The sequence below is a fragment of the Ovis aries genome, chromosome 7 (genome assembly GCF_016772045.2).
Source record: "Ovis aries strain OAR_USU_Benz2616 breed Rambouillet chromosome 7, ARS-UI_Ramb_v3.0, whole genome shotgun sequence".
Classification (NCBI taxonomy): domain Eukaryota; kingdom Metazoa; phylum Chordata; class Mammalia; order Artiodactyla; family Bovidae; genus Ovis; species Ovis aries.
In genome coordinates this window covers 41,080,713-41,101,752 of record NC_056060.1, presented here as the reverse complement: position 1 = coordinate 41,101,752, position 21,040 = coordinate 41,080,713, and the positions used below count along the sequence as shown (strand labels likewise).

At 41.4% G+C, this 21,040-nt stretch overlaps 1 non-coding gene across 1 annotated transcript; it reads left to right on the top strand.

Annotated features, from left to right (window-relative positions):
• The first annotated feature begins 18,026 nt into the window (after window positions 1-18,026).
• Window positions 18,027-18,133, top strand: LOC114115902 (U6 spliceosomal RNA). Its single transcript, XR_003590011.1, has one exon. It is a non-coding gene; the product is annotated as a U6 spliceosomal RNA (small nuclear RNA).
• The last annotated feature ends 2,907 nt before the right edge of the window (window positions 18,134-21,040 follow it).

Here is a 21,040-nt window from a genome sequence, read left to right as displayed (position 1 = left end):
GTACCTTTGGACTATCAGTAAATTACTGTTTTTAGTTACTCCTGCTTCTAACATAAAATTCTGAGCACAATGACCAAGATTTATGAGTGTGGAAATGGTTGTACAATCCTAGCTAAATGTTACACTATAACCAAGTTAACAATGGCTTAGCTGGGCAAAATTTATGAGTTTATTTCCATTTCAAGTAAGAAAGATTTATATTCCAATAGGCTTAGAAAGACACCTACTAGATTATATGTCTACAAATACTAGTCAAATAATATAAGCCTGCTGAGCTCAAGACTAGCTTCAGGGGTAACTACAATTTTATAAACCAGAGTCTATGGTATGGTGACTCTCTCCAGTGAACTAGGGGGACACTTCTATACTCTCTTCACCATAGGAAAACCCTGCTCCCCTGTATGCTGACTTCCCAAATTAACTAGATTGATGCTAGAAAAGGAAAGTTCTGGAGCATTTTGAAGCAGTTTCTGATGTTTGACTTCATTTCCAAATGTAAAAATGGGTCTTTCTGCTGCTTATTATATCTTTTAGACATTACAAGAAATATTAAGTAATGAATTCAACTTTCACAGTAGTGATGTTGGTTGTGTAAGAAGGTAAACACCTATGACTTTATAACAGTTTCAATGTAGATACATTGTTAACCATGTATCAGAGATTCTAGGAATAGAACAAGATACCCAGTGTATTGAACACTTTTGGCTGTCTTTGGAAATGGTACCCCCACCCACAGGAACACAAAGTAGACTTCTGTCAGCCCTATTGGTTTTTCTATGTTCTACTTCCGCACATATATCTCACACCATACCAAATGAACTACAGGTAGACTCATGATCCTAATTTGCTAATTGTACTCTTATTCCTGAGAATTTAAAATCAGATCACTGATTCAATGGACAAGAGTTTGGTTAAACTCCAGGAGTTGGTGATGGACAGGGAGGCCTGGCATGCTGCAGTCCATGGGGTCAAAAACACTCGGACACGACTGAGCGACTGAACTGAAGGAAGACCATTATCAGTCTGTCTCTTCCCAGTAGGTCCATATCCTCTTAACTAGGGACTGTGTCACAGCCATATTCTGGTGGCAGACAGTCTTTGTCAAGAAAGAAAAAGCAGATGTACAGTGAGAAATTGAGACAAAATATATTATACCTTGGGCTCCACTGCACAGTTCCAGGCCCTTCCTGAAGTCTGTCTTCATACCAACCCTTGAGTTTCATGAAGTACTTTCATCTTTATATAAAATGACCTTTCTTTTTGCTAAAGCAAGCTCCACAAGGCTTCCCTGGTAACTCAGATGGTAAAGAATCTGCCTGCAATGCAAGAAACCTGGTTTCGATCCCTGGGTCAGGTAAATTCCATGGAGAAGGGAATGGCTACTCAATCCAGTATTCTGAAAAATTTCAAGGACAGAGGAGAGCTGCAGTTCATGGGATAGCAAAGAGTCAGACTTGACTGAACGACTGACACTTTCACCTTCAGTTTTCTTTCAAGCTCCAGTAGGCTTCTGTTACTTAAAAATAAAAGTTAAAGCTTTATAAATGTATCAATGTAGTATGGAAGCAAAACAAAATTTTAACAATATATCAAAGTTACAGACTTTAATGCTTCATTGAAAATTAATATACCTAATATAAAATAATTGTATACTGTCACCAGTATTATGTAATAAAACCACCATTAGAACTGGAGTAGGTAGGAACAGACTATTGACAAATCTAATAATTGATTTATAAAAGGCTCTAAACCACTCTGTGACCTGGTCTTTTGACCTATCGCTGAATAGCTTTAGAGAGCTCTTAGAATATGTTAATGCATTCTCTTATGCTATAGCAATAGTTCTCTTAATGTAGGAGGAAAAGACATCCTAGAATTTCTGGAGAACTTTTTCAGTCAGTATCATTTGCTCTGATCAGAAGGTAATCAATAAAATTAATAAAATCTAGGGGAATCCCCTGGTAGTCCAGGGTTTAGGACTTGGTGCTTTCACTGCCGTGGCCAAAGTTCAGTCCCTGGTTGGGGAACTAAGATCCCACAAGCCACATGGTGCAGCTAAAAAGAAAAAAGTTAACAGCCTCTTCCAGGAAGATGGCGTAAACATACTTTTTTCAATTCCTCCTTCTAAGTACAACTAAGAACCCTGGATGTTACATAGAAAAGAAGCATAAGAAGACTGAAAGATGGAGAGAAGGCAGGCTGATCAGGGACTTAAAGGCCCAAGGAATGACATGGTGGTGAGTTCCCTGGGTTTTCTTTTTGCCTCATGTATCCCAGACTTGGAGCTGGCAACCTGGAAATGCCAAAAAACCTCCAGGCATATTCTCTCTTTAAAAAAGAATTAGGAAAGGGGCAACCTAGCAAGATAGAAAACTTTTCAAATCAACCACTTTACACTAAACCCAAAGAAAAAAAGCTGTAGCCTCACCTTCACCCATGGTGAAGGGTCAGGTGAGCAGCTTAGGCTTTCACCTCACCAGTCTCTTAACAAGGTGCCCTAATCCCCTGCCTCCTCACTAGGCAGAGTGGGGAATGAGGTCTTTCATCCCCATGCCATGTTGATGAGCCCCATCCAAGCCCTTGGTGTCATTGGAAACTTCATGGGGAGCCTGAACTGCCACCTCAGTTAGGCAGTAAGAAGGTTGAATCAGTGGGGGTGGTATCAGAGGAGGTCTACTGGAAAGTCAGGATTTTCATCATGTAGAGGCCAGGCCCCTCTTCCACCATTACCCTCTTGATCCTCAACACTGCTAACCATTCATGGTGTGGTATCAGTGAAAACCATGTTGGGAGCTAGCAGTAAAGAGGCACTTCCCCCTTCCAGCCTGGGAGGTATCCCTGGAGGCTTAGTGGGGAGCCAGTGATCCCACCCCCACCCAGAAGTAACAAGCCCCCCAGGCTGTCACAGATTCTAGTGAGGAACCTGGACTTCTGTTTCAACTTGACAGTAGTGAGGTGATGTTCCACTTCCCTGTTGGAGAAGTACTAGAGGAAGCCAGTTAAAACAGAAGGTTAAATAAAATTCAGAGTCTTATAATAGTCAAAATATTCAGATCTCAAACAAAAAGCAGATTATTCTCCAAAAAAAAAAAAAATCATCAAATTCTCAAACAGCAATGTCAAAGTGAATGAAAAAGGGAAATCAATAAATGCCAATATCACTATGACAAAGATGTTAGGATTACCTGACAAAGATTTTATAGCAGCCATTGTGAAAATGCTTCAGTGAACAATTGTGAACACATTTGAAACAGCTGAAAAAATAGAAAGTCTCACCAAAGAAATAGGAAGTCTCAAAAAAGATATAGAAGATATAAAGAACTAAACTGAAATTTTAGAACTGAAAAAATGTAATAACCAAAATTTTAAAACTCGACAGATGAACTCAACACAGAATAGAAGGGATGGAGAAAACAATCAGTGGACTGCAAGATAAAACAATAGAAATGACCTGATTTGAACAACAGAGAACAAATAGAATTTTTTAAAAATTGAGAAGAGACTCAGAAACCTGTGCTACTATAACACAGTTTCTAATGTTTATATCACTGGACTCATATAAGGAAAGTATAGAGTGGGCTGAAAAAGTTCCCAAAGAAATAATGGCTAAAAATTTCCCAAATATGGCAAAAGACACAAACCTATAGATTTAAGAAGCTAAACAAACCTGAGGAGACCCACATCAAGATACATTATAATCAAGCTTCCTAAAATGAAAGCCAAGGAAGACATATTGAACAAAACCAGAGAAAAACAGCACCTTACCTATAAGGGAGAAAACTATTTAAATAATAGTGGATTTTTTTTTCTTTTTACTTTATTTTACTTTATAATACTGTATTGGTTTTGCCATACATTGACATGAATCCACCACGGGTGTATACAAGCTCCCAATCCTGAATCCCCCTCCCACCTCCCACCCCATATCATCTCTCTGGATCATCCCCATGCACCAGCCCCAAGCATCCTGTATCCTGTATCGAACATAGACTGGCACTTCATTTCTTACATGATAGTATACATGTTTCAATGCCATTCTCCCAAATCATCCCACCCTCTCCCTCTCCCTCAGAGTCCAAAAGTCCATTCTATACATCCGTGTCTCTTTTGCTCTCTCGCATACAGGGTCATCATTACCATCTTTCTAAATTCCGTATATATGTGTCAGTATACTGTATTGGTGTTTTTCTTTCTGGCTTACTTCACTCTGTATAATCGGCTCCAGTTTCATCCATCTCATTAGAACTGATTCAAATGTATTCTTTTTAATGGCTGAGTAATACTCCATTGTGTATATGTACCACAGCTTTCTTATCCATTCATCTGCTGATGGACATCTAGGTTGTTTCCATGTCCTGGCTATTATAAACAGTGCTGCAATGAACATTGGGGTACATGTATCTCTTCCTATTCTGGTTTCCTCGGTGTGTATGCCCAGCAGTGGGATTGCTGGGTCATAAGGCAGCTCTATTTGCAATTTTTTAAGGAATCTCCACACTGTTGTCCATAGTGGCTGTACTAGTTTGCATTCCCACCAACAGTGTAAGAGGGTTCCCTTTTCTCCACATCCTCTCCAGCATTTATTGCTTGTAGACTTTTGGATCACAGCCATTCTGACTGGTGTGAAATGGTACCTCATTGTGGTCTTGATTTGCATTTCTCTGATAATGAGTGATGTTGAGCATCTTTTCATGTGTTTGTTAGCCATCCGTATGTCTTCTTTGGAGAAATGCCTATTTAGTTCTTTGGCCCATTTTTTGATTGGGTCGTTTATTTTTCTGGAATTGAGCTGCATAAGTTGCTTGTATATTTTTGAGATTAGTTGTCAGTTGCTTCATTTGCTATTGTTTTCTCCCATTCAGAAGGCGGTCTTTTCACCTTACTTATAGTTTCCTTTGTTGTGCAGAAGCTTTTAATTTTAATTAGATCCCATTTGTTTATTTTTGCTTTTATTTCCAATATTCTGGGAGGTGGATCATAGAGGATCCTGCTATATATCGAAAACTATAAAACACTGATGAAAGAAATCAAAGAGGACACTAGTAGATGGAGAAATATACCATGTTCATGGATTAGAAGAATCAATATAGTGAAAATGAGTATACTACCCAAAGCAATCTACAGATTCAATGCAATCCCTATCAAGCTACCAGCGGTATTTTTCACAGAACTAGAACAAATAATTTCAAGATTTGTATGGAAATACAAAAAACCTCGAATAGCCAAAGCAATCTTGAGAAAGAAGGATGGAACTGGAGGAATCAACTTGCCTGACTCAGGCTCTACTACAAAGCCACAGTCATTAAGACAGTATGGTACTGGCACAAACACAGAAATATAGATCAATGGAACAAAATAGAAAGCCCAGAGATAAATCCACACACCTATGGACACCTTATCTTCGACAAAGGAGGCAAGAATATATAATGGAGTAAAGACAATCTCTTTAACAAATGGTGCTGGGAAAACTGGTCAACCACTTGTAAAAGAATGAAACTAGATCACTTTCTAACACCACACACAAAAATAAACTCAAAATGGATTAAAGATCTAAACGTAAGACCAGAAACTATAAAACTCCTAGAGGAGAACATAGGCAAAACACTCTCCGATAGTGGATTTCTTATCCAAAACCATAGAGGCCAGGAGGAAGTGGTAGGACATTTTTAAGTCCTGAAAGAAAAGAGCTGTCAACCTAGAATCCTATATCCAGTAAAAATACCTTTTGAGAATGAAGGGGAAATCAAGACATTCTCAGACAAAGGAAAATAAAGAGAATTTCACCAACAGACGTTTCCTAAAATATTACTAAAGGAAGCTGGAACTTATCTGAACAGAAAGGAAGGAATTTTTTAAAAAAAGAACCTTGAGGGTTTCCCAGGTGGCTCAGTGGTAAAGACTCTGTCTGCCAGTGCAGGAGATGTGAGTTCAATCCCTGATGCAGGAAGATCCCACATGCTGCAGGGCAACTAAGTCCATGTATCACAGCTGTTGAGCCTGTGCTCTAGAGCACAGGAACCACAACTACTGAGCCTGTATGCTGCAGCTATTGAAGCCCACATGCCCTGGAGGTCGTGTTTTGCAACCAGAGAAGCCACACAATGAGAAGCCTGCACACTGCAACTAGAGAGTAGCCCCGCTCTCTGAAACTAGAGAAAAGCCTGCATGGTAACAAAAACCCAGCATAGCCAAAAATAAATAAATAAAAACAAAATATTTTTAAGAAAGAATCTTGGAACATCAGGAAGGAGGAAAGAACATGGTAAGCAAAAATATGGGTAAATATAATAGATTTTCCTTCTCTTCTTTCTAAATTATTTTTGATGATTGCAATAAAAATTTATAACAGTCTCTGATTTGGTTCTAAAGATTGTTGAGGAAGAATTATATATAATTATAATAATAAAGGAATATACATGTATGAAGCAAAAACTGATAGAAATGAAAGAATAGATGCATCCACATAGTTGGAGGCCTGGGGTGCTGCTGTCCATCAGGTCGCAAAGAGTCAGACATGACTGAGCGACTGAACAACAACAATGTAGTTAGAGGCATCAGTCTCTCTTGCAATAACCAATAGAACAAACTAGACAGAAAATGGACAAGGTTACAGAAAAACTCAACAATGGCATCAACCCACAAGATAATCAAAATTAATAGAACATTTCACCTAACACCACAGCATATACACCCTTCTCAAGTGTCATATCCAGGGCCAGAAAAGAAATACCAACAAAATTTAAAGACCTGTAAGTCATACCGAGTATATTCTCCATCCACAATGGAATCAAACTAGAAATTAATAACAGAAAGGTAACAGGAAAATCTCAAAATCCTTGGAGACTAAACAACATACTTCTGAATAATTCATGGGTCAAAGAGGTCTTAAAGGGAAGGATAATACACTGAAATGAATGAAAGTGAAAATACAATGTATATAATTCTGAAGGACACAGCTAAAGCAGTGATGAAAAGGAAATTTATAGTACTATTTTCCAAACTTTTTCATCACCCCAAAATAGAAACTCTATATCCATTAAGCATCCTCCCATTCTCTGCTCCCCTCAGCCTCTCTCTACTTTCTGTCTCTATGCATTTGCCTTTCCTAGACATTTCATATAAGTCGAATCATGCAATATATGTCCTTTTGTGTCTGGCATATTTTTATTTGGCATAATGTTTTTAAGGATCATTTATGCTATACATGTGTCAGAACTTTTTCCTCTTTATGGGATAGTATTTTGTTCACATGGTTTTCTATTAGGGCACTTGGGTTGTTTCCACCTTTTGGCTATTGTGAGTAATATTGCAGCAAACATCCATCTGCAAGTAACTGATTCCTTGTTTTCAGTTCTTGTGGCTAGGAATAGAATCACTGGACTATATAGTAATCATATGCTTAACTTTTTCAGGAACTGCCAAACAATTTTTCATAGCACCATTTTTCATTCCCACCAATAGTGTGCAAGAGCTCCCCATATTGTTGCCAACACTTATTATTATCTTTTTTTTTAAGTGATCCTAGTAGGTATGACACAGTATCTCACTGTGGTTTTAATTGTATATCCCTAATGATTAATGACTTCCCTGGTGGCTCAGACAGTAAAAGCGTCTGCCTACAATGTGGGACACCCCAGTTCAATCCCTGGGTCAGGAAGATCCCCTGGAGAAGGAGATGGCAACCCACTCCAGTATTCTTGCCTGGAAAATCCCATGGACAGAGGAGCCTGGTAGGCTACAGTTCTGGGGTTGCTAAGAGTCGGACACGACTGAGTGACTTCACTTTTGATGATTAATGATAGAGTGAATGAATGAATAAATGCATAAACAGGCTTACTAGTTGAATTAATTTCTATCACAAAGGGTAAATCACTCTTTTAGTCTATATTATTGTATTACTGTACAAGAGCACTAATATTTTTTTAAAAATGATAAAGTATAACTCAGCATTTGTATTTATTTGTCTTGCTTATACAAATACTCTTTTTGTAATATGTAATATTGTTTATCCATACATCATGGTGACTATAGATTATCTCCTTTTACAGAATACTGCAACTAATACATAGTGATTTTGTCTGTCTTTGTTTTTTGCCACATGTTAGGCCACGGCCCCTTGGGAAATGAGTTGAAGAAAATGAATTAGAGCTCTGCCATTGTACAGCAAGGGGGTTCATTTGAATAGGCACAAGCAGACAGTGCCTTTAGTACTCTGTGTATAAATAAGGCTTTTTTCAGGGCACACCCTGAGGAAACTATGAAGCACTTTGATATTAAATTGTTATACAGAGAAAACTTAGTGTAACAATACATTTTAATTATTATCAATGTGACTTGTAATAAAATAATGTATTTGTAAAACATCTCTTAGCAAGCACCATGGTGCTATGTATTCAATCATCACATGAAATCTCAATAAGAAGCTGTCTAAACCACACTCCAAAAGTTTAAAATTTCCCTCTCCAAAATAAAAGTGAAAGTACATTGCCATTTTAACCTTAGAAGGCCTCAATGAGCTTCCACTGATTCAAGGTAAGGGGAGGAGTTCAAGGGGAAGATATTACCCTCCTCACCACCTTTGTATAGGGAAAGCCCTAGGATTTTTATACTAGTCATAACCAGAGGCCAGCAGTTATGCAAGATTAGAACTATTCCAGTCATTCTCCTCTTAGAAATTACGCCCTTTTCTCAAGGTTCAAGGTGAATAGACATAATCCTGTATCTTAGACTATTTGTATCATGTCAAACAACTTCCTTGTTTCTGTTTACACTTTTAATCTAACTTGTATCCCTAATATTAATTAATAGTTAACATTTCAGGACACCTAGCACATAGCAGGCGCTGGCTCAGTAGTTAACTGTTGGATGAATGAATGAATGATTTAAAGAACATTATCTTGATCCTCTCTCCCCTTCGTCAGTATAAGCTGTATGCAGTTTAAAATATTTGTTTCTATACCGAAAGCGAGGCTGTTCAAATATACTAACCTCGATAAATAATTAACCTTGAGAATAGAAAGTTACAAAAAAGCAAATTAATTTGCCAATTATTCTGGCAGGTGTGGCATTAGTCTGATTCTATGGTGTCCTCAAACAAAGGAAGCACTTTTTCAAACTTAATCTGGTGAAAGTGAAACGTTCTAAGGCAATCTAACACTTTCAAAATGAATAAATTAAATACAGTAGAAAGCTTTTGCCACATTGGTGTAAAGAGTTAGAATCAATAACTGCGACAAAGTTTGCTAAATATCAGGATTTTAATGTATTAAGTTTTGGTTTGGAGATGTGATTTATTTCACCTCAGATCAAAATCAATGTAACTAATAGCCATGGAGTGCTGCTGCTGCTGCTAAGTCGCTTCAGTCGTGTCCGACTGTGTGCGACCCCATAGACTGCAGCTCACCCGACTCCTCCGTCCCTGCGATTCTCCACGCAAGAACACTGGACCACTCCAGTGTTGTCGCATGAAAGTCAAAAGATATTTAAATTGAGGACAATAACCCCATAAGTTTAGTTTATAAGTCTAGCAGCGTGACACCGTATAAGTAACTGTGTTCACTTTAGGATTATATTCTGATATTTGAAAACCTGTCAGAAGAAATGAGCTTCTGATAGACATTGTGAGATACTGTGTATTAACTATACTAAAGGCTTTTCCTTCAGAGTGTGGCCAAGAAGTAAATGTTTATTACGCCTCGTTAATCCATTGTTCCTTTATTAAATGTAGCAGAATCGGGTTAGCCCATATGGGCGTGTCTCTGAAATGCAAATAACCTATCATAAAGAAAATCCTGTCCGCAGCAGCGAAACTGTCGCGCGGTTGCGAGGGGCCGCGGGGCCGGGAGGCTTTCTTGGGAGGAGGAAGCCCAGGACTGGACTGAGATCCGGAGACCGCGGAGATCCTCGCCCCTTGCGGCACCCGGCTCTTCCCCTGCGCCTCCGGAGTCTCCGTCCTAGAGAAGCCCCGCCTCACCTTCCCCTAGTGACCCCGCCTCTCGCCCCCTTCCTCCCCACCGAACCGTCCCTCGTAGCCCACCGCACCCTCCTCCTTGCCCCACCTTCCGCCGGCCCCCGGCTACTCTCTTCTCCAGCCCTGCGGGTCCCGCCTCTCACAGCCCAGGCGGCCCCGCCTCTCCCTGCCCAGGTGGCCCCACCTTCCCTTTCGGAGGCCCAGCCTCCTCCACTTCCTCATTCCTCTGTAGTGGGCTGGGCTGGACCGAGCTGGCGGTTGGTGCTGGAAGCAGTGCACTGGGCTCGTTCTGTATCTTCTTGGCGGGTGATCATTCCGCCTTCTTTTCTTCAACCGCGTCAGCTTTCCTCTGGTGTTCTCTTCCGGCTATGCAGCCCAGGGTCTGGCCTTAGGCTAGTGCCCTGCTTGATTGTTGCTAAGGCGGTAAGCCGGGACCCGGTTTACCCACAAGCCTTCTCTCCCGGCTGCCAGGGCAGAAACCCTCTGGTTCTGACCCCATTAATGTTCCCCTGAAGGACTGATTTATAAATGACTCGAGCGCAAGCGAATGGACGTGTGTAGACAGGTTGAGACATTCCATTTGGAATGAATGCAGAATCGATTCTGACGTTTAGTGCCTCAAAATTAACTGTCATTCAGATTATGTTTTGAAAGGGCAAAACCCCAGACAGCCCATAACCTTGGTTTCTGCACTGTTAATAAGTAAAAACCTAGATAAAAGCTGGCAAGGATGTGGCGAAAAGGGAAACCTTGTGCATCGTTGGGGTTGCAAACGAGTTTAGCTGCTATGGAAAACAGTATGGCTGTGTGTCAAGAAAGTCAGAGTAGAAAGACCACATGATCCAGCAATCCCACTTCTGGATGTACAATTGAAATTTGCTAAGAAAGTAAAACTTAAATGTACCCCTCCCCCCAGAAAAAAAAAAAGGAAACACGTGAGGTGATGGATGTGTTAACTTGATGGCAGGAATCCTTTTACAATGGACACAATTCATTACATTGTACGCTAGCTACCTTAAATATCTTACAATTTTATTTGAAAATTGTTCCTCAATAAAGCTGGGAGAAAAGTGCCTGATGCAAATTTGTGCATAATTAACTTTGTACTGGTATTGTGTATATCACTAATTCATAAAATAATACAGGTGAAAAGTATAGAATGATGAAATAGTGGTTAGGGTAACTGATAGTGGTTCAATTTAAATCGTCATCAATTATACATCAAGTTGAGAGACATACTGCCACTAAAAGTATAGTGACAAATTTCAAAAGCAGAACATAAAAGTTTTACTTAAAATTATGATTTTTAAAATGGATATGAGTATAAAAGGGTGATTGTAGAAGGATACAGAACACAAAATAGAAAACCAGACTCCTTACAGGAGGTCAAGGCTGATTCATCCTTTTGGGGTGCCCTGGAGATGCCTGGAGCTCTTTCAGTTCCTGCCCTTTGAGTTTTGGTTAGCCAGAGTTTCCTCTGTGAGCTTCCCTAAATTAGAGGACAGAGTATGCTGCAATAATAGACACCCCAAAATACAGTGATTTAAATGAAATGCGGGTGTTACTGAAGCAAACTTGAGTCCACTTAACTGTGTGAAGTAAAGTCAATCTAATGACACTAGGTTGTGGTGAAAGAAAATGCAGCTTTTATTGCAGACACCAAGCAAAGAGTCTAGGCGGCTAATCCTCAAAAGGCCCAAACTCCTCAGTGGCCCTCAGGGAAAGGTTTTTAAAGATAGGATGAGCAAGAGGGTTACAGGGTGTGTGATCAGCTCATGTACATTCTTCTGATTGATTGGTGGTGAGGTAATTAGGAGTCAACATCATCACCCTTCTGATTCCAGCTGGTCTGCAGCCTACAGTCTTGTGGGCAGCATACAGTTAACTTCTTCCACCTAGTGGGAGTTTCAGTATCTGCAAAGCAGCTCAAAAGACATGGCTCAGAATGTTATCTATAGCCCTTGATGAGGCCCTAAAAGTCCTTGACTTTACTTAATGGCTAAACTCTTATTATTTTTCTTGCTTGACTGTTTTCCTTTGTTTTTACATTTTCTCACTTCTCTGATTAAATTTATTCTTTGGAACTCAGGGAAGGCTGAGGATGCTAAAGTTTTTCTACAAAATAAAGACAGGCAGAGAATATGAGTGGCTTGGGAGGATATGTCTTGAGAAAGCCACATAGGGTCCTGCTTGGTTACAGGACCTGCTTGCCCAGGCAAACAGGGTTGTTCAACTCCAGTAAGTTATTCATGGGCTCTGGTTTCTTTCCACTTAACGCTGCACCTCACCTCACCTCACCAGAGTTGAGGTCCGACTCTGCAATCCTGGGGATTGCAGCACACCAGGCTTCTCTGTCCTTCACCATCTCCCAGAGTTTCCTCAAACTCATGTCCATTGTGTTGATGATACCACCCAACAATCTCATCCTCTGTCGCCCCCTCCTCCTCCTGCCTTCAATCTTCCCCAGCACTATGATCTTTTCCAATGAGTCAGCTCTACATATCAGGTGGCCAAAGTATTGGAGCTTCAGCTTCAGCATCAGTCCTTCCAATGAATATTCAGGGTTGATTTCTTTTAGGATTGACTGGTTTGATCTCCTTGGTGTCCAAGGGACTCTCAAGAATCTTCTCCAGTACTACAATTCAAAAGCATCAGTTAATTCTTTGGCACTCAGCTGTTTTTATGGTCCAACTCTCATGTATATGGATATACATGACTACTGGAAGAAGCCATAGCTTTGACTATATGGACCTTTGTTGGCAAAGATGTCTCTGCTTTTTAATATGCTATCTAGGTTTGTCATAGCTTGTCTTTCAAGGAGCAAGCATCTTTTAATTTCACAGCTGCAGTCACTGTCTGCAGTGATTTAGAAGCCCAAGAAAATTAAGTCCATCATTGTTTCCACTTTTTCCCCATCTATTTGCCATGAAGTGATGGGACCGGATGCCATGATCTTAGTTTTCTGAATGGTGAGTTTTAAGCCAGCTTTTTCACTCTCCAATTTCATCCTCATCAAGAAGCATTTCAGTTGCTCTTCGTTTTCTGCCATTAGCGTGGTATCATTTTCCTTGCTACTGCTGCTAAGTCGCTTCAGTCCTGCCAGACTCTGTGCGACCCCAGAGACAGCAGCCCACCAGGCTCCCCCGTCCCTGGGATTCTCCAGGCAAGAGCACTGGAGTGGGTTGCCATTTCCTTCTCCAATGCATGAAAGTGAAAAGTGAAAGTGAGGTCGCCCAGTCATGTCCGACTCCTAGCGACCCCATGGACTGCAGCCTACCAGGCTCCTCCGTCCACGGGATTTTCCAGGCAAGAGTACTGGAGTGGGTTGCCATTGCCTTCTCCATCATTTTCCTTATTTGCATTGGCATTGCCAGAGGTTTGCACTGGCGCCATCTAGTGCTTGGGGAGACTTCCCTGGTGGCTCAGACGGTAAGAGCATCTGCCTACAATGCGGGAGATATGGATTCGATCCCTGGGTTGGGAAGATCCCCTGAAGAAGCAAATGGCAACCCACACTAGTTTTCTTGCCTGGAAAATCCCATGGACAGAGAAGCCTGTCAGGCTACAGTCCATGGGGTGGCAAAGAGTTGGACTCGACTGAGCAACTTCACTTCAGTGCTGGGGGAAGGGCAAAAGAGCAGAGTTGATTTATTTTTCAGCAAGTGATGCAGAAGTGGCACGTACCACTTTTACTCATATTCTGTTGCTGAGAACTTGACCACACTTGGCCTTAAGAGAAACTCGGAAATGTGGTCTCTAGCCGGGGCTTCATGTGCTCAACTGAAAATTCATTAGTTTGGTAAAAGGAAAGAACAGACTTGGGGGGACAGCTATCATTCTGCCACATTCCTTCTGTCGACAAAAAAGTTAGTCAATCTAAGAATTGGAAATTTTTATTCCAGCCAAATTTGAGGATTATAACTCAGGAAGAGTGTATCAGAAAGATATCTGAGATATCAGATATCAGTGTATCTGAGAAATATTGTAGAAGTATAGGCACAGTTATAAGTTTTTTTGGGACATCAAATGATGTATATTGACAGATTACATAATCCAGATCTAAATGCCATGTGGTAGGTCATGTGACCCCTTCCTTACAAGACCAAGAAGAAATGTTATCTTTGAAGGAGTTGCCTTGTTGATGCTAGGAGAACGTTGCTGTTTAAGGTCGGGGAGATGTTCCTGCTGATGGGGATGGTTTGGTTAATGCATGATGCAGATACAGCATGCACGGTGGCAGGAGAGAGGAGGGCAAAAGGCAGAATTTTTTATATTTAAATTTTTCTCGTCTTGCCATAAAACATACATTTTATTTTTAAAACTTTTTTCATAAAATATAAATTTTTATTTCACACTCCTCTTTCCTTCCAGTTAGTCCCTTCTTAAGTGGAGTTTGTTACTTCAGTTTACAGACAGTCCTTACTGCTTGCAATTGAAGTACCCTAACTGATGCCTCATTCTTCAGGTCTCAATTTAAATGACACCTCCTCAAGGAGGCTTATCTAGCTGTTACCCAAAAACTCTGTTCTCTTGGTGGGTGTTGATCCAAGCCAAAGATTGAAAGAAGGAAGGATTTATTTCTTGCAGCAGAAAAGGAGAGCACCAGGAATCTTCCCCAAGCAGTGAGCTCAGAACTGCAAAACTTTAAGCTAAGGGTAAATGTATAATCATGAAGGGGCTTAGGCAGAGGAGAAGCCAGCACAGAATCACCGCAAAGATAAGCAGAGTCTAAGGTTTAGAGAGAAGGCAATGGCACCCCACTCCAATACTCTTGCCTGGAAAATCCCATGGACGGAGGAACCTGGAAGGCTGCAGTCCATGGGGTTGCTAAGAGTCGGACACGACTGAGCGACTTCACTTTCACTTTTCACTTTCATGCATTGGAGAAGGAAATGGCAACCCGTTCCAGTGTTTTTGCCTGGAGAATCCCAGGGACAGGGGAGCCTGATGGGCTGCCGTCTCTGGGGTCGCACAGAGTCGGACATGACTGAAGTGACTTAGCAGCAGCAGCAGCAAGCTTTAGAGATACCAAGGGAAGATTTCATGCAAAGATGGGCTCGATAAAGGACAGAAATGGTATGGACCTAACAGAAGAAGAAGATATTAAAAAGAGGTAGCAAGAATACACAGAAGAACTGTACAAAAAAGATCTTCATCACCCAGATAATCACGATGTGATCAATCATCTAGAGCCAGACATCCTGGAATGTGAAGTCAAGTGGGCCTTAGAAAGCATCACTTTGAACCAAGCTAGTGGAGGTGATGGAATTCCAGTTGAGCTATTTCAAATCCTGAAAGATGATGCTGTGAAAGTGCTGCACTCAATATGCCAGCAAATTTGGAAAACTCAGCCGTGGCCACAGGACTGGAAAAGGTCAGTTTTCATTCCAATCCCAAAGAAAGGCAATGTCAAAGAATGCTCAAACTACTGCACAATTGCACTCATCTCACATGCTAGTAAATTAATGCTCAAAATTCTCCAAGCCAGGCTTCAGCAATACATGAACCGTGAACTTCCTGATGTTCAAGCTGGTTTGAGAAAAGGCAGAGGAACCAGAAATCAAATTGCCAACATCCACTGGATTATGGAAAAAGCAAGAGAGTTCCAGAAAAACATCTATTTCTGCTCTATTGACTATGCCAAAGCCTTTGACTGTGTGGATCACAATCAACTGTGGAAAATTCTGAAAGAGATGGGAATACCAGACCACCTGACCTGCCTCTTGAGAAATCTGTATGCAGGTCAGGAAGCAACAGTTAGAACTGGACATGGAACAACAGACTCATTTCAAATAGGAAAAGAAGTACGTCAAATCTGTATACTGTCACCCTGCTTATTTAATTTATATGCAGAGTACATCATGAGAAACACTGGACTGGAAGAAACACAAGCTGGAATCAAGATAGCTGGGAGAAATATCAATAACCTCAGATATGCAGATGACACCACCCTTATGGCAGAAAGTGAAGAGGAACTAAAAAGCCTCTTGATGAAAGTGAAAGAGGAGAGTGAAAAAGTTGGCTTAAAGCTCAACATTCAGAAAACAAAGATCATGGCATCCGGTCCCATCACTTCATGGGAAATAGATGGAGAAACAGTGGAAACAGTGTCAGACTTCATTTTTTTGGGCTCCAAATCACTGCAGATGGTGATTGCAGCCATGAAATTAAAAGATGCTTACTCTTTGGAAGAAAAGTTATGACCAACCTAGATAGCATATTAAAAAGCAGAGACATTACTTTGCCAACAAAGGTCCGTCTAGTCAAGGCTATGGTTTTTCCTGTTGTCATGTATGGATGTGAGAGTTGGACTGTGAAGAAGGCTGAGTGCTGAAGAATTGATGCTTTTGAACTGTGGTGTTGGAGAAGACTCTTCAGAGTCCTTTGGACTGCAAGGAGATCCAACCAGTCCATTCTGAAGGAGATCAGTCCTGTGATTTCTTTGGAAGGAATGATGCTAAAGCTGAAACTCCAGTACTTTGGCCACCTCATGCGAAGAGTTGACTCATTGGAAAAGACTCTGATGCAGGGAGGGATTGGGGGCAGGAGGAGAAGGGGACGACAGAGGATGAGATGGCTGGATGGCATCACTGACTCGATGGACGTGAGTCTGAGTGAACTCCTGGCGTGCTGTGATTCATGGGGTTGCAAAGAGTTGGACACGACTGAGCGACTGAACTGAACTGAAGCTTTAGCTGATTAAAGTCATCAGGGTCTGACCCATGGTCAACATCATCATCCCTTAGGTTCCAGTTGATCTAGGAGTTAAGCACTTCAGGCTAATCTTTACTACTGAAACAGAACTGGGAGTCTTTATAAATGATTTATTATCTTTGCTTTTGTTACTTCTCTTGCCTGATAACAGTCACTTGTTCCTGCATTCTTTTTTTCCCTTAAGATCATTCATTAGAGACTTGTTCAAGGATAAACATTGTGACCAAGGTTGGATCACAGAATGACTTAGGCCAAAATGTCAGGAAAGTCATGCATGGTTCTCTCTTTCCAGGGATTTCCTACCCTCGCTACTCCATCTGCTTATATGATTGCTTTCTCTAAAGTAGGTCTTCTCCCCTTTTCCTGCCATTATTGTTTTTATCTCAGCACTTTGTTTCCTTTATGGCACTTAACACAACTTGTAACCTTTTTTTTTTTTTGCTATGTTCTGTCTCCCCACTGTGTCCCTTTTCGTCACCACGATATCTCCATTACCTAGCACACTGCTCATTATTGGATAGACAAAAAATAAATTTTACCTGGTGTTAAATGAATCAAACAGTGGTCAAGAATGATTCAGAGAGTTCTGAAGTGACCAACTAGATGTATTGGTAGAGAAGTTAGAAACCGTTTGGAGGAAGGGACCAGAAGATGATCAGTTTTGTTTGCACATGTTGAATATGAAGTTTTGAATAATTTCGGTATAACACCTAGTAGGCAGCTTGAAATACAGATCTGGAGCTCTGGAAAGACCATCACATTGGAGCTATAGATTTGAGAACCTTGAGAACTGGTGAGATCAGTCATGAAGAGCATGAAGAAACTACAGAGAAGGTTTAGGAGGAACTCCAAAGAATAACATTTATACAGCGGGCAGAAAGAGCAGCAAAACTTTAGAGGGCCCAGCAGGGGCTGTCAGCAAGAACCAGGGAGAAACCTTCAGGGAGCAGGTAGTGGTCACAGGTAGTTCAGATGGCTGAGCGGGGTGTAAATTATGTCGCATAGTCTGAAAGATCCCTTAGAACTGCCAGTTAGGAGGCTTAGATACGGGAACCTTATAATAATTTCAGTGAGTAGTGGGCTGTGGTCTGAACAGAAGGTTAGGAAGTGAATGTAGTAACTGTAGAACATGCTTTCAGGAAGGGCAACCATGAAAACAGATTTTATTTGGAAAGAGAGGCAAGGTCAAAGGAGACTTGAAAGAAAGCTTAGAGTCTATATAAGAGGGGAGGGGAGACAGGGAGCGAAGATGGGTGTGGAAATAACTGATGGAAGAATTTGATAGGAGCAATTGACAAGAAGAGACAACAAAGAGTTGCCTTTCTTTGAAAATGTAAAGATAGTGCTCACTTCAGCAGCACATATACTAAAATTGGAACAATACAGAGACAAATAGCATGGCCCTTCCACAAGGATGACATGAAAATTTGTGAAGTGTTCCATTTAATTAAAACTACAATGAGGTATCACCTCACACCAATCAGAATGGCTATCATCAAAAATCTACCAAGAATAAATGCTGGAAAGGGTGTGGAGAAAAGAGAATCCTCTTGCACTGTTAGTGGGAATGTAAATTGATAGAATCACTATGGAGAGCAGTATGGAGATTCCTTTACAAACTAGGAATGAAACTACCATATAACCCAGCAATCCCACTACTGGGCATATAACCTGAGAAAACAATAATTGAAAGAGATGCATGTACCCCAGTGTTCTTTTTTTTTTTTTTTTTTTTTATTTTTATTTTTTGTACCCCAGTGTTCTTTGCAGCACTGTTTACAATAGCTAGGACATGAAAGCAACCTAGATGCCCATGGACAAATGAAAGGATAAAGAAGCTGTGGTACATATATTAAATGGAATATTACTCATCCATAAAAAAGAACACATCTGAGTCAGTCCTAATCAGGTAGATGAACCTAAAGCCTGTTATACAAAGTGAAGTCTTTTAGAAAGAGAGAAACAAATATCATATATTAATGCGTATATATGGAATCTAGAAAGATGGTAAGCAGGGCAGCAATCGAGACGAAGGTGTAGAGAACAGATTTGTGGACACAGTAAGGGAAGGAGAGGGTGGGGTGAAAGGAGAGAGTAGCATGGAAACATATGCACTACCATCTGTAAAACAGCCAGCCAGTGGGAATTTGCTGTATGAAGCAGGGGGCTCAAATCAGGTGCTCTGTGACAACCTAGATGGCCTGGATGGAAAGGGAGGTGGGAGGGAGATTCAAGAGGGAGAGGATGGATATATGTATGTGCTATGCAGTGCTTAGCGGCTCAGTCGTGTCCAACTCTTTGCGACCCCATGGACTGCAGCCCACCAGGCTCCTCTGTCCGTGGGAATTCTCCAGGCAAGAATATTGCAGTGGGTTGCCATGCCCTCCTCCAGGGCTATATGTATATCTATGGCTGATTCATGTTGATATATGTCAGAGACTAATACAATACTGTAAAGCAATTATCCTCCAATTAAAAATAAATTTTTAAAAATACAAAAATAAATAAATTTAAATAGATATATAAAAGAAAATATAAAGATAAATTTTAGAGGAGAGTGGAGTAACAAGGAGTTGAGGTGTTTCTGATGGCCTTTAAATTATCTATGAAGAGGGAGCAAAATAATCAGCTGCAACGGGGGAAATGGAGGGGGAATTTGGACTAGTTTTTAAGAGAAAAAGATGGCCAAGATTGCCTGTATAAAACAGAAAAGGTCTGCTGATTGCAGAACTACCATGGCTGGAAATTCTTTTTTCCTCCTTCTCTTTATGCCTTCCTAACCTAGTCTTGTTCCTAAAAGACTTCAGGTTGCCAAATAATAACTCTTGCACAGTCTACTCCAATACTAGATTTTTTTCCCCCAACAATAACGGGCAATGAACAGACGGCTCCCCCACGTTCCCTTCAACAGTGAACATCGAACTGGCCTCCAGCTCTTCTGCAGACCCCAATCCCCGCTACTATGGATCACATTTCTTGGTACAGCGAAGGCACCTCCTAAATGCTTGCTGTGGACAATGGTAGATTTAGGGACAGAAGGTCCGGTTCCTTCGTAAATAACTTCTTCACAGCGTGCAGCACGTGTTTAAGATCTGCTGAAGAAAGGCAATGCTGAGGGACCGCGCACTGCATTTCCTTTTGTGCTACCTGCGTGTCCGAACACAGCACCTATGAGCACTAAGAGCCAACCGACCAACTTTTCTTAAATGAAAATACAGTAGTCCAAGCAAAACACCAGGAGCCGAGGCAGGAACAGGAAAAGGTGCGAGTTCAGGCTCGCAAACAGACCAGGGGGCAGACGATATCCCCGCCCCATGACGTCACATGGCCTCAGCCTCCCGGCCCACCCTGCGCTGGGCGTGTCTTATGCCTGGCACAACCTCTACTTCGCCCCGCCCCCAGATGACGTCACAATATCGCAACCTCTAGTATCTCCCTGCCGAGGTTTTTCATCGCCGGGCGTGGTGGCGCGCGCCTGTAGTCCCAGCTACTCGGGAGGCTGAGGCTGGAGGATCGCTTGAGCTCAGGAGTTCTGGGCTGCAGTGCGCTATGCCGATCGGGTGTCCGCACTAAGTTCGGCATCAATATGGTGACCTCCCGGGAGCGGGGGACCACCAGGTTGCCTAAGGAGGGGTGAACCGGCCCAGGTCGGAAACGGAGCAGGTCAAAACTCCCGTGCTGATCAGTAGTGGGATCGCGCCTGTGAATAGCCACTGTACTCCAGCCTGGGCAACATAGCGAGACCCCGTCTCTTTTGTTTATTTTACGATTTTAAGGGAACCTAACTTTTCTGTACAACTAATGCATTCAAATTTTGTGTAAGCAAACAACAAACGTTTACCTTTTTCCAGATAAATACTTTTTACGTATTCAATAGTTCACTAATGTGTACATTAAAAACAGACGAGATATACCTGGCCTATTGCTGGCTCACTCTTTAACACTTGTCTCCTATTTTATGTCTTCTTTACAGTTAAAACTCACTGGGTAACTAGGATATTTGAAGAATTGTACCTACCTCACCACTGACCCCTACTGGAGAATCAGCAGAACGTCTTTGCGGAAAGGCTGTCATCACCCTTGAAACCAACAGGGGTTGCTCGTTTCCTCACAACCTATTGGAGAAAATGGTTGCTCCGCATCAGTGGAAAAATGCACCTCCGAGGCCAGATTTCTTAAATTCTTCCCATGGCGGTTAGGTTTGCTAATTTTTATCGCCGTTTCCCTTACTTAACCGACCTTCCCTCCCCACCCTCCTGCCACTGGATGTTACCTCATTCACCGCTAGACTATCAAAGTTTTTGCTTTTAAAGGTTGCTGGCGGAGTATCTAGCCCTTCTGCCAATCCTTACTTAG